The 14489-nt window shown below is 39.6% G+C and overlaps 3 long non-coding RNA genes across 8 annotated transcripts; 2 read left to right on the top strand and 1 right to left on the bottom strand.

The window, feature by feature from the left end:
- Positions 1-568: 568 nt before the first annotated feature.
- LOC144067624 (uncharacterized) lies at positions 569-2497 on the top strand. The gene is made up of 2 exons (XR_013298001.1): positions 569-1046; positions 2261-2497. It is a non-coding gene; the product is annotated as an uncharacterized LOC144067624 (long non-coding RNA).
- A 2854-nt stretch (positions 2498-5351) lies between these two features.
- Positions 5352-7026, top strand: LOC144065437 (uncharacterized). 3 transcript variants are annotated; one of them, XR_013297178.1, is made up of 6 exons: positions 5352-5516; positions 5708-5785; positions 6350-6433; positions 6528-6593; positions 6677-6768; positions 6905-7026. It is a non-coding gene; the product is annotated as an uncharacterized LOC144065437 (long non-coding RNA). The 3 variants fall into 3 exon arrangements; XR_013297177.1 differs by having other exon boundaries at positions 6677-6822; XR_013297176.1 differs by having other exon boundaries at positions 6677-6826.
- Positions 7027-7065: 39 nt separating this feature from the next.
- On the bottom strand, positions 7066-11509 carry LOC144070697 (uncharacterized). 4 transcript variants are annotated; one of them, XR_013299436.1, is made up of 6 exons: positions 8395-11509; positions 7742-7828; positions 7581-7650; positions 7402-7508; positions 7297-7316; positions 7066-7133 (listed from the first exon to the last, which is right to left on the bottom strand). It is a non-coding gene; the product is annotated as an uncharacterized LOC144070697 (long non-coding RNA). The 4 variants fall into 4 exon arrangements; XR_013299434.1 differs by having other exon boundaries at positions 7066-7316; XR_013299435.1 differs by lacking the exon at positions 7402-7508 and having other exon boundaries at positions 8395-11502.
- Between the last annotated feature and the right edge of the window lie 2980 nt (positions 11510-14489).

The raw sequence follows: 14489 nt of genomic DNA, 5'->3' as shown, positions 1-14489 counted from the left end.
TCAAAGCATCCATGTAGATAATTTCCAGCATTACAGAGAATAAATAAAAAGAAACAAAATAAAAACCTAATAGTGTTTCTTCAATAGAGGTTGTCATATGTAAATCATCACATCAGAATGGCAGCTGACACCTGACATCATCTGCTATGCTCTACTAGCCCCCTTCCTGTTTAGGAGTCCTTGTCAGTCATAACAAAAGACAGCTATGAGGTCTCTAAGGTGCAGTCAGAGCCCAGTTTCCTCCTCCTTAGACTTACATTAGCATTGTGTGTTTTTGTAAATTGACAGAGTGACATGCGATGCTGCAAACAAATGCTGACTGCAAGATGTTTATTTTGGCACACTCATGCACCACAAACACTGCGACCAAGCTTACAATATGAATTATGCGCTAAAAAACTAGATTACCAATGGCAATAGAAGGCAAACATGAAGAAAAAAGAGGTGTCAGGCCCCGGACCAGACTGGTGGCTGGTTGTGCCTGCCACCCAATCACAGGCCCAGGACCGAATGACTCAAGTGCTTCCAGGTGTGATTCATCAGCCAGTGAGGAGTATTTAAAGCCAGCAAGAACATGGCCACACTGCTGGATCGTTTTAATCAGTTTACTGTTAAGTGCCTTCTCGCACTAGCTCCTTGCAGGCCTCTGCTGATCTCCGACCTCTTGTTTTGTTCCCAGGATCCTGACCACGTTCAGCCCCACGATCAAGGACCACGATCTCGCTCTCATGCATTTAACCTTTGCTCTGGATTCCACTATGTACTCCTTGGGTACCGACCTTCCTGCCCCGACTAACGACTCTCCTACGCTACTCTCTTTTGTGCCTCTGCCCGTCTTTTGGACGTTTTCAATAAACAGAGTTCCACATCCAGACGTGCAGCCTTTACCTGCTTTGGGGTCCTCCGTCCCTGATCGTAACGAAAGCTTATTTTGACCTTCACGTTTAACAACTATTGCTTAACTCTGCTTAGTATTTCAAAATTTGGAACCATACTACAAAAGCAAAAACTCCCTAAATCAGTAATGTGACCTTCGACAACTTCAGGTATGTATCAATTGTGGGCTGCAGATTATACTTTTAAACCACTAAGTTACCACATTTCATTTGTTTTAGTACTCTATGGTGTAAAATCAAAAAGTTGGTTCATCATTTTAAGTTGAATTATTGTATATGTATAGATTTTGATACATTTCTCACTGTTTCAAAAGGAAAAAAATCCATACAATTTCTACAACCAGCAGATGCCAGTGTTGTCCATGAATCCACCTACAGCCATGCAACCATGCTGTGAAAATGACTGTCTACATGTCATGCTTGATGTTTTTATTTGACTTAATATCTAGTCCCACTCAGCTCATTGGACGCTGAATAAAAACAGATATATACATATTTGAATATTAGAGTATCAATACTCTGTTAACAAAGGATGTTTAATCACACAAGATTTGAATTGAACTAAAAGATGCTTTTTAAACAATTTATATTTCCAATTTCTCCTCATTGCTGCATTCATTTTTCACACTTGTATTCTATGCATGTGTAAAGAGATGCTGGCATTGTTTATTAGTGTATCTGGGCTAATTTCACTAATGTGATCCAACCCCCACTAGCTGACAGCTTAACGGCTATTATTTGTGTCACCCTTTCTCATAACACTTAGCAGTAAATTACTGCATGCACGAAACACAGCCATGAGTGACATTTTACCTTGCAGTATGATATCTATTGTCTTAATTAAGGTAAAGCGATTGTGGCATTTATTGTTTTCTAAGGCACTTGCTAATGGCAGTAAAGGGGAGTAAAGTGCTAAATATATCATCACAGTTTACAATACATAAATATTTTCCAAAGCATTTGCTAATGATTACACATTAGCCTGTGTTGTGGCTGTCAATCTATAAGAATACATCGCAAATAAATCCCCGTCATCTTGACGGCAACAGTTTATTTTTATTTATCACTTTGGTTCTAAGTTAAAATGAAGGTGGAAATATACAGTAATATAACTGCTTCAGTTATGGATGTGTTTAAGCTTTCAGTGAGCTCCCGCCAACATGATCGATGGCCTCACTCAGTTGACTTAAGTGGGGCCTAATCATGCTTTTCTATGATGTCATCACTTGTTCTCGTCATTAACTTGCCACCAGCTTGCCACTTTGAGAAACATATTCCATGGAAGGGCACTGCATGTGTTGCATACTCTGCATCCAGACACTAAAGCTGGATCTCTACCCTAACACACCAGTTTGTTCTGACAGGCCCGCCAAGGCGATGACGGCCGTCACCCTGATGTGGCCGCGCGGCGTGCGACCCGACCCTGACACGCCGTCAAAAGGAGCAGTCGGATGTCACCGTGAACCTTTTTATGCCTAGTCGAAACCTTAGGAAAGCCCGTTCCAATGTTCTGATGTGTATAGGCATGTTGATTTGCGACAGATAATCAACAATTAAGGGACTAAAATCTAATTGAAATAAATGATGTTATCTTCGTTGCATGCCCTTCCTGTTATCTTGAATAATGAGGGTTTTCCACACATTTTAGGAACACTGAAACCTCGCCAATATTGGGGATTAGTTTGATTCCTTTATTTATGCTGTTATGTTATTTGGACATCAGAGTTATGTGACAGAATTAAGTAAAATATATCTTACAGACCTTGATCACATCACGATGTGTTTCAACTCAATGCAGATAGAAGTTGGGGCGTTTGGCTGCAATTCAGGAAAGAGCTTGAGGCCACACTGAAAGAAAAAAAGTTGCTGGGATACTCATTAATCACAAGGGTTGCAGAGGGTGCTGGAGCCTATCCCAATGACAGTGGGTGGGGAACACCCTGAATTGATTGCCAACCAATCGCAGGGCACAATTGCACAGAGAACCATTCACACTCACACATACTTGAGGAAATTTAGGGTGCTCAAACAGCCTCCCCTGCATGTGTTTGGGATGTGGGAGGAAACAACACTACCAAGATAAAACCCACACAAGTCTGGGCTGTATGAGTGTGTGTGTGTAAATGGTTGTCTGTCTCCTTGTTCCCTGTGATTGGCTGGCAACAAATTCAGGGTGTCCCCCGCCTAGTGCCCGTAGTTAGCTGGGATAGACTACCGAATAGTAAAGTTGAATTTTTTTATGGTAGCCACACCGTGGTGATGGGACTGGTAAAACTGGGCCCCCCTGCTTGTTTAAAATACAAACAGACACATACATTAAGTATATAGTTTAAGTCTATATATTTTTCATGTAACAGTAAATTATTGTTTCACTTTGGCCTTCATTGTCAATCTTTAACTCCACTGCTGGTGACACTAAAATATACCCAATGAGGTAGTGCATTACAAGCATTTGGGAATATAAAACATCATCTCTCATCTCAACAGTCCAAATGGTTGTTCCAGCTGCCAAAACTATCAGAAAAGTGCTGAAACACAAAACAGTTTGGATGTCAAATGAAAGGAAGCTATTTGGTTTCCTGGGGGGCATCATCACCGTTGATCAAGAGTGACATGCATCACCAGAGGCTTTCATGTCCAATGAGAGCACCTGTCCTGCTGTCTGAAAGTGGACAAAGGCATGCCATTGCAGATAACATTTCACATGCACCACAAATCCTTAGTAGACACAGTGGAGGTGGAGATTATAGTTGAAAAAATTACAGAATATTTAAAGGGAATAGGTTTGAAACAGAAATGAATCAAGCATATACTAGTGTGTTTTCTATGTAAATGAATGTAAGGAATGACACTGGCTTTAGCCTCTGGTTGTTTTTTGGTATACCAAAAATGTTAATGTATCATCTAATCCAACAACTGTAAATGTTTAACTAAGAAAAAAATGTATTCTAGTGGATGATCCTTCAGTCAGGTCATTACCATGCCATACCATTGAGGGGAGTCTGTGAGTTCCACATTGAACCCTAACAAATCAAATTGAAGGCAATGCAAGGCGTTCTCTGCTGGCCTAAAATATCTGAATCACAGACTGATGTTAATTATATTTTGGCCATTAATACTTGTTAAATAATTCCAAATTGTCTGTCAGATTCCTTTTATTGCTTTACCCCTGGTTACGCTTCTTCCAGATGAGCGTTTTCATATTTAACCATTTAACCAATCACATTTCAGTCATTATTTGGGTCAGAAAACTCAGGACTTGGACCTTTTCATTTTTAGTTTTCAATGTGGTTTGGACAAAACCTGAGACATTCATTCAGCAATGGGGCAGGGTTAATTTTTCACTCAAATTTTAAACATGGTAAAATAACTATTTTTCTTCAGTGCATGAAGAGAAAAACGGAAGCAATGATGACTTTTTGGAATATTTATTTAAAAAAATGAATTGATTTGAAATGATTTGGGGAAAAACTCATCCAGGATGAAATAACATGGCTAATGAATGTGGGTCATTTTGTGTCAAAATGGTTAAATACCTTCGGCTGACCAGAAGACAGTTGGGGGGGGGGGGGGGGGGGGGTCCTGGTGCCGAAGGCTGACTGGCGACACCATACAGTCATTGACTGGCGACACCGGGACATGAACCCTCACCTCCCACATGGCAGGCAGGTGACTGACCCAGTACACCATAAGGCGGTCCGCCTATACATGGTCATTTGGTGCTTTTATTTAAGGAAAGACTGAATGACTCAGTCTTTTTTAATGGCAAAATGTTTCATCGTCCACCGAGATTCGAACCCTGCCTGCCCACACGGCGGTCAGGTGAACGAACCTCTACACCAGGGGTGTCAAACTCATTTCGGCCTAGGGAGATGTCAAGTGGGCCGGACCATTAAAATTATACCATGCTCTGCTATAAATAACCCAAATATCATGTCTTTCCTTTGTTTTGGTGTAAAGAAGCACAAGAACATTAGGAAAATATTGAAATTGAATGAACTATCCTTTTTCAAAACATTTCATGAAACACCTATTTCCTTAGACAAATGTGCAATTGACTTTTTAATTCCATGTCTTTTATGCATTTTTTCCACTTTCAAATTATCCTGCGGGCCTGATCGAACCTCCTTGGGGGCCGGTTCCGGCCCGCGGGCCGTATGTTTGACACCCCTGCTTTAGCCAAATGAATCCCAATTGAAAAAGCATATCCAAGTATGTAACCTTAGAAGTCAAAAACAAACACTGAAGTGCATGTCACCGCAATGTTCATAATGTGCAATATTGTATCTTAAAGTATTAAAGCCCAACCAAAAAGTATTTACAGTACGTTATTATGAAAACAATGTATTTGTTTTGAAGTATTAATGCCCAACCTAAAAGTATTTGCAGCCCCAGCCCCCTGACTAATGCACTCTATGATGAAAACGATCTCTTTTTTTGTGTCTGTGTGTAATAGGCGTGGCCGTGGTCAGAGTTCAAAAGACCCGCCCCCACGCCGCCATTTTTCAAAATGGCGGATGAGCCGGAGGCTGGGCGCGTTGGACTGCTGAGCTGCTCAGAATTGACGATTTCCCGAAGAAAGACCCGACAAACTTCTTCCAGGACAATGCAGCGCGTTCGGTACTTTGTCTTTTGGGGATTTCGTAGCCCCAGTTCTCATTTCAAGAGTGCTTTTTGACGGGAACGTGCTTCATTGGCGTGATGTAGCCCCGACGTGGATGCTAACAGAAATGTTTGCTAGCAAGTTGGCTACATCGCATCACCTATTGCTCTTAATGTTTAAAAAGAAACCCTTCCATTGTGTGTTTCAGTCCCTCAACGAGGACAGACTGCTGGGAAACATCAAGAATGTGGCCATAACGGCCAAAAAGGAGCAGTTTGTCGGCAAAGTGAGTCTTTTTTAAATAGCTTCTAATTCCTCTACCAGTGTAATTGGATTGGATACCTTTATTCATCCCGTATTCGGGAAATTTTGTTGTCACAGTAATGTTTAGATATCAGCGACCAGTGTTCACGGCTTTCCTAAATTAGCTTGTTTAGCATCATGATACACTCCAATTTTGAATGAAGACACTTTAACTGGGTTGGCGTTGATTTTTTTTAATAGCAAGATCCTGTGTGGGTAACTCACACTCACACTAGTGCCATCAAGTGGAGGTGTAAGGAATAAACAGTACACTTCTAGAATACGTATATACCTTTGCCCTTCCCTTTCCTAAAGGAAGACTTCAGGGCTTGGACCTTTTGATTTTTAATTGTGGTTTTGACAAAACCTAAGCGAGACATTCATTCAACCGTAGCGCAGGGGTCATTTTTGACTCGTTTAAACAACCATTTTTCCTCCGTCTAAGAGCTTTGTGAGACGTATTTTATTTTTTTGATTGAATGGGAGTCATTTGTGCATCAAAATGGTTCAATAAGCAATGACATAATCATGCTGTGGTGTTTTGCAGAGGTTTAAAGCCACGAAGACGGTGGAAGCTGTCCAAATCTACAAGACCAAAGAAGTCGTGTATGACGTAGGACCTGTGTTTCAGGTTATTATTTTAAAACGATGTTTTCTAGCCAGCCAACAATTGAAATGTTTCAATATATAGTACCTTGACATAATCATGCTGTGGTGTTTTCCAGAGGTTTAAAGCCATGAAGATGGTGGAAGCTGTCCAAATCTACAAGACCAAAGAAGTCGTGTATGACGTAAGACCTGTTTTTCCAGGTTATTTGATTTATTATTTTCATGTCATGTGTACTAAAAATACTCTATTTTGCTTCTCTTCAAGGTCCACCCAAGTTTACCAAATCAACGCTAAAGAAAGGTGACTTTGGAGCGTGGCACAGCCTTTGACACCAACATCTTGAGGGCCCCTATCCAGTATGTTTTCCATATCTCCCGCCACATCTGAAAAAAGAGATGGGTCCTTCTGATGTTGGTAAAACCTAACTTAGTGTTGTTTTTTGGTCAAATCTTTTGACCTAACTGGCCCCCAGTCTATTTTTTTTCTCCCCAGAATTCCATCCAGTGCCAAGAAGACATTCATCAATGGAAACACCACCTCATCTTTAAATGCTGGAAGATCTATGAACTTCTCAATTACCCCATTTTGTGGGAAAATAAAACCTTTGAAATATACTCATGTATTTTTCTTCATAGAAATGAATGCAAGCAAAATGACATTTTAGAATTTTTATTCAAAGATATACATTTGCACACTTAGTATCACATTGATTGGTGTTCACCTGTAGACAAAAGCAACATTTAGAATAAACACCAAAAAAAGGAAAAAAAAGACCATTGAGGGTCTTGGGTCTTTTTTCTCCAAGTGTTTTAACAAAGACAAATGACACTCAAATCTCTTTTATTGCAATTTCTGATTGAAAAAAAAAAAGAAATCCTCCTCACCTTAGGGATTGGGACATCACCTATAAAATAAGAGGGGGTTAGTAAATTGCAACTTTAGTCAATAAAATAATGTGAGATTGGAATGTTTTGACTTGGATACATTACAATATAACCCGGAAATAGAAGCTTCCGGTAGCCAGCGCTATTGCATTTCGATCTTAATCCATCTGAAATATATATGCGTCTGACGAAATAGTGCGTGCTTTGTGTGTCTAAAATACAGAAATAGCACTCGTTACTGACACTGCGGCGTAAGAAACGATGCGTGAAAATATGGTATTAACCTCAGAGCAGAGTTCAGAGACGATGCATCATCTTCAAGTGGTCCTCCAGGGTCTGGACATCACCATGGACCTGGTGCATGCAAAAAAAAATAGAGCAAAAGTTATCATATATAGAGACTGGAGATTCAACAGATGTGTTTTGGGGGGGTAATTAGTATTACCTTGATACCTTGGCCCAGTCTCCTCTCCCCTCAAGGGTGTGCATGGTTCTGGATACACGGGAACAGCTTCATCTTGATTTAACCAAGCTATTTGGTTAGTGCAAACAATTATTACAGGAAAGAGAAATCTTAAAGTAAATGATCAAGATAAAGAATGAAAATAAGTCAGTGAGTGCTCGGTGCTATTTTCCCCTTTCCAGACAAAGCGATTCAATATACAGACTGATGTTAAAAACTAGGAGGGTCGGCTTAACCATTTTGGTATCAATGATTTTTGTTTAAAACAGAATTACAAATTGGAAAAGGGCGTTTAGCAATCGCAGTGAAAACTATCATTACATTCAACACACCTTCACCTGGCAAACTGACCGTTGATATCTCGGCTTTGTTTGATAAAATGAAGTCTTCCCCCACGACTCAATAATGGAGAGAATACGGACAAAATACTTTTGAAGTCAAATGTCGTGAGGCTAATGCTAAGCTAGCTAGTTACATGCCAAGGAGCCCATACTTCAAATGTCGACGGTGTGTTCGACCTGGCAATAAACTAACATATTTGTTGGCGTTTTGGCTCAATTGATTCCTAAAAAAATCTCCCGGTAGGGTGTTAAAAATGCACATAGGCCAGTAAATTGCTCTAGTCTAGGGCTTACCTCGTTTGGGTGCTAGTCGTTCGACCGACTGCATGGAAATGGCTGTGCCAAAGGGCGCGATGCTGCGCAGGTGCATAATTTAAGCACCGGCGTCACCAATGGGCGTAACCACGCCCATAGGAGGTGATTTGTCCTCCCGACTCAATGACCATGTTTGGAAGATGACGTACTATAGTCGCCATTTTTGTAGTCTTGATGCTGTAAAAGAGTGTGTTCGTTTTTTTTTAAATATAAAAAGCCTTACTTTGCATGGTCATTTAAAAAAAATAAAAAGCCTTACTATACATGGTCATTTTTTAAAGAAAAAAGCCTTACTATACATGGTCATTTTTTACAAATTAAAAAGCCTTGCTATATACTATGTCGTATTTTAAGAAAAAAAGCCTTACTATACTATGTCGTTTTTTTTAAAGAAAAAAAGCCTTACTATATACACTATGTCGTTTTTTAGGAAAAAAAACCTTACTATACTATGTCGTTTTTTTAGGAAAAAAGCCTTACTATACTATGTCGTTTTTTAGGAAAAAAAAGCCTTACTATACTATGTCGTTTTTTAAGAAAAAAAGCCTTACTATACTATGTCGTTTTTTAAAGAAAAAAAGCCTTACTATATACCAGGGGTGTCAAACTCATTTCGCATCGTGGGCCACATACGGCCTAGGGAGATGTCAAGTGGGCCAAGTGGGCCGGACCATTAAAATTATACCATGCTCTGCTATAAATAACCAAAATATCATGTCTTTCCTTTGTTTTGGTGTAAAGAAGCACAAGAACACTAGGAAAATATTGAAATTGAATGAACTATCCTTTTACAAAACATTTCATGAAACACCTCATATTTCCTTAGACAAATGTGCAATTGACTTTTATCATTCACAAATATGCATTGCAACTGATCCCACTGATTGTACAAAGGCACAAAACTTTAATTGGTACTGAAAAATATAGTCATGCACTTTAAGATTAAATGAGACTTTTAAAGAAAGGAATTTTTAAACCAACTTACACATACGCATATAAAATCTAAATGTAATCCCTGCGTGCACCTTACAAACTAAGGAGAGTGATTTTAAATGTGTAATGAAGAAAGTGTTCGCCTGTCCTGTAAATCTGTAAACTTCATACATGAAACATACATACACATACAATACATACTGAAAATGTATGGAGTTGCTGCTGTTTTCAGTCTGTCTCAGTGATGCGGCTTGTCTTCTACTCTGATGGAAAGAGTGCGCCACTTAGCGGATAATCCATGAATTGCAGCAAATTAAAAATATTAATTCCATGTCTTTTATGCATTTTTTTCCACTTTCAAATTATCCTGCGGGCCTGATCGAACCTCCTTGGGGGCCGGCCCGCGGGCCGTATGTTGGACACCCCTGCTCTACACCATGAAGTGGCCACACTTTACTTTGTCATTATTGGAAAGTCTTGACTACACAAGGTTTATTTTATTTAAGGGAAAAATAATTCCCAACTGGGATTTTAACCACAACTGCCCACATGGCGGTCAGGTGAACAAACCTCTGCACCATGAAGTGGCCACACTTGACTTTGTCATTTTTGGAAAGTCTTTACTACACACGGTTGTTTTTATTTAAGGGGAAAATGATTACCAACTGGGATTTGAACACTGTCTGCCCACATGGCAGGCAGGTAACAGAACCACTACACCATGAAGTGGCCTCACTTTGCCTCGACATTATTTGAAAGTGTTGACTACACATATATGTACAGAAATATTTAAGGGAAATTGTTTCCCAACCGGGATCCAAACCACACCTGCCCACATGGCAGGCAGGTGAACAAACCTCTACACAATGAAGTGGCCACACCTTACCTTGTCCTTTTTGGAAACCCTTGAGTACACACAGTTGCTTCTATTTAAGGGAAAATGACACATGAAAAGGATGGATTTTGGTGAGTAAAATATGGCTATATTCCTAAATATTATTATTATTGATGATTTTTTTATGTGTCGCAGCTGTAGCTGCAGTAGAGGTTTTATAGCAATAAATAGTTTTTGAGGGTTGGATTGATTCCGACAGCTGAAGGCGTCGCTAGGAAATTCACGGACCGCCACTGGTACTATACCTACTCATTTTGAATCTTGCTTCTCTTCAGGGTCCACCCAAGTTGACTAAATCAACGCTAAAGAAAGGTGACAAGACAAACTTCTCCAAAAACGGCGCCATTGAAGGATGTCAGTTTTTGACACCAACTTCCCTTCAGGTACTTTATAGAGCAGAAGTCCTACTCTGGTCCTTGAGGGCCCCTGTCCAGTATGCTTTCCATATCTCCCACCACATCTGAATCAAATGATCATTTGATTTAGGTGTGACAGTGGAGGAGGACATGGAAAATAGACTGGATAGGGACCCTTGAGGACTGCAGTTGGAGGCTTAGATCATTTTTTAGTCTCTCTGCCTCTGCAGTGGGCAAAAATAACACCTGGTCATTAGAGGGGTATGTTTAATATTTCATTTTTTTTCCTCCTGTGGCTTTAATGTTGTGTGCCTTCTTTTACAGTGGGATGAAGGACCTGCCTGATGACAGGTATTGTTTTGATGAGAAAACAACCTAACTTAGTAGCTATGTATTTTTGTCATTTTTTTGCCTTAACTAGTCCCCAATCTAATTTTTTTTTAAATATTGAACTTAGTCTATTGTGTCTTGACTCTTTTTTTTCTTCCAGAATTCCAGGGATGAACATTGACAACTCATATTGAGTGAAACTGCAATATAAAATAGATCAGATTTTGCATCATTGAGTTGCGCAAGATAATAATGTTTTAATTTGGATGAATACTTGGTTATTCTAGAATAAACAAATACAGTCATACCTCGTCATACGACCGCTCGTCATACGATATGCTCGTGGTACGACGAAAATTTCGATCGGATAATTCGCTTGCGATACAATTAAAATTTCGAGATGCGACCAAGCCAGGCGGCCATGACATGAGAGGCTGTTTATCATTTTTGCTGCATCTCTTTCGTGTATAACAATATCTACGAGCACTGAACGATTAATTCAGACGAGTTTCTCATACGCATCGACCAGGAAACGCACATCAAGCATGCACGGACAAAAAGAGGGCTTTCTGGGTAATGAAGTATACTTGTGCACACAACGCCGATAGGCAATGGCACTCTTTCTCAGAATGAAACTTCATTACCCACAATCAATACGTGGGTAAGCTCAGCTGTTGCATTTCCTGTTATTATTATTTAATAAGAGGAGTATTATATTACTTCTCGTTCGCTGCTCATAAGAACATCAGCGGCACTGGCTCGCAATTCCCTCTTTGTAATATTTCTGGTCGCAACTCTCTCTCATAGGCGCCGTTCAAAGCGGTTGCGACCAGAGCTATTACAACGAGGGAGTTGCGAGCCGGTTATGAGCAGCGGAGCGATCGCTAATATGTACTACAAGACTATTTCTCGTTGGCAAGTGGTCGTGGGTTATCCTATTGTGAGGAATATTTTGAAGGGAATACGTAGTACAACAGCAAACAGCCCATCGATAGCGAACGTGAGGGTGGAGGAGTGGCAAACAACTAACCCGAAGAGAACAAAGGTAAAAAAAAGCTTAAAACAAAATTAGAATTCAGTTTTGTGTAAAGTTACATTAAACGTATGTTTGAGTGTCTGTATATATTAATCCAAGTTAATTTACATTTCTTTGTTCCGTTTACGATTCTGTTGTTGTGGAAAAAAAACGAAACGGCCCCCCACCCCCGCCCCCTCTTTGCGTCTCTGTCTCCCGTCGGCGAAATCCGCCCAATTTTAGTTAGATTAAACACATTTTATTACTATTAAACCACTAGTTCTGTGTTACTTTGTTAATAGATGGCGAATTAGAAGAAATAAAACATTTTTTCCAATCCAATATCCTGTTTTTGGTGTTTTTTCAGAGGGTTGGAACAAATTAATTAGTTTTCAATTCATTTCAATGGTAAACGTCCGCTCGAGTTACGAGAAGCTCGTCATATGATCTCAGTCTCGGAACGAATTACGATCGTATGTCGAGGTACCACTGTACATTAACCTCCCACCATTCTTCAAAGTGCAAAGATGCCACATGATGCAAGAGAGGCAAGTGTGCACCTTATCTGGCAAACATTGCATAAAGGAATATGCAGGAAGACAAACCCCAACAGCGATGCTTGATGAAATTAACAGACAAAAAAGGTCTCTAATGAATAGGCACTTAATTACTACTTGATTAGCATAATTATGCATGTTAATAGCTTCTCAAATGAATTGCACTTGTCAGGAGGGAGGAAGCATCTGTAACGGCGGCAGTCTTGATACATATTTTCTCCTCTCCAACAGCGTTGTCTAACTCTTCCCCTTAAGTGTTCACCATTAATCACCGCACACTCTTTTTTCCTTTGGAGTAAAATTTGGCATTTTGGGATAATTGGGCTATTATCATGTGCCTGTCACCTTTACACTGTTGAGCTGCCATCCTGCTTACGTGCTGGCATTCTGGGAAGATGGAAGAGCAGAGATCTGGGAAGTATGGCAGGCAATGATAAGGCAAAGTAATAGAAATATTTTTTAACCAGGATTTACAGCGTACAAAACCCACGGAATATTTTGTACAATAGCTTGCTCTGAAGAGAACTATTACAACAAGACTCCCACCCAATATTACGAGAAAACCAACTTGCTCCGCACAGCCTGACTTCCGTAGAGAAAATAACCTTCAAATGGTCAATTTCTATCCTTTATCCCAAAGCAATCGAAACACCGATAAACCAATGCTCAACATGAAACCAAGATGAGACAACCATGTTGAACATTTCCTCTTTCTGGCTGCCACTTAATCGGACTTCTTGCTATTGGCAGTCTCGAGAAGACACGGGTGAGACGGATCTCAAGGTTGAAGGTGTTAGCCAGAAGCACTTATGGATTGAAGCAAAGGGTATGGGTTTGAGATGAGCTCCAACCACATCATTGAGAATTCACCTCAGGAATATACAGCATTTAAAAACATTTCCAATCACTTTTACTTGGAATAATGTCTCAGAAATCAGAACAATGAATGGAAGATGCTGAAATTGTAAAAAAAGATGGAAAATTCCCTATTGTGAATTAAAAGGAAAAGACTGGACTTAAAATCTATAATTGGGTAATTTAATATTACAGTAATGTTTCTGCCAGTAGCCATTGGGGGTGTGGTGTTGATGGCTGTACTGGATATTAACTCACTGACACTGGGTGGTCTGTCATTCTCACAGACAGCCTCTTAAAGGCCTTAATGGCTCATTTACATTATTGATGAGCCAACCCCGTGTCACCTCAAACGGAGACCATTTAAAGGATATAATTTTATGCAAACTACTTATTGATGCACTAATGATCCATTGGCCCTGGCTTTGTGCGTTAATATAACACAACTGTTGCAGTGAGATGAGCGCCGTCAATGACTGTTACCCTTAGTGCAGTTGCAATCTAACACAATCAAATACAATTGCAACTGGATTGACTTCCATGATTTTAAATTGATTCCATTCCTTGGCAGCCCATAGAAGAAATGTTTCAATTGATTGTGGAAGCTGTGAAAATCTATTTTTTACTGAATTAAACTTTTGTTATTCTCCATGTGCAGCATGTCATCATTACAGTCTTTAATAGCGTTACATAATGCAAAGGTTTCCTTGTTTGTTTACTGCTTGCATGATAAGATAGAAGGTACAGCTATTCATTACTGTTATGAGGACATCTCTATTTCATATTTAATGGTACAGAAATGCTTTAACAAAAGCTAATGACTGAGTTTACTCCATTTTTATAAGCTCATAGTGACCAAAGTACAAAAACATTTAAATGGATGAGCTAGCAAGACATTATAATGGGCAAAAAGAAATCTACTTGTAAATTTACCAACATGACAGGCATTCTTTTTCAAACAAAGCATCAAAACTTTCGAGTTCCTTATCTAATCAAATGCATCCATCTACTTTTGTACATTTTGATGTCTTGTTATCTAGTCTAATGCAAAGAAGTAATTCTTATTTTCCATCCATAGAAATATTGAAACACAATGTGGGTTGCCTACACAACTTGAGCGAAGGCGTTTGTGT

Source organism: Stigmatopora argus, chromosome 2, assembly GCF_051989625.1.
Source record: "Stigmatopora argus isolate UIUO_Sarg chromosome 2, RoL_Sarg_1.0, whole genome shotgun sequence".
NCBI lineage: Eukaryota > Metazoa > Chordata > Actinopteri > Syngnathiformes > Syngnathidae > Stigmatopora > Stigmatopora argus.
Note: the sequence above shows the minus strand (reverse complement) of the source record. Positions and strands in the feature narration are given on the sequence as shown.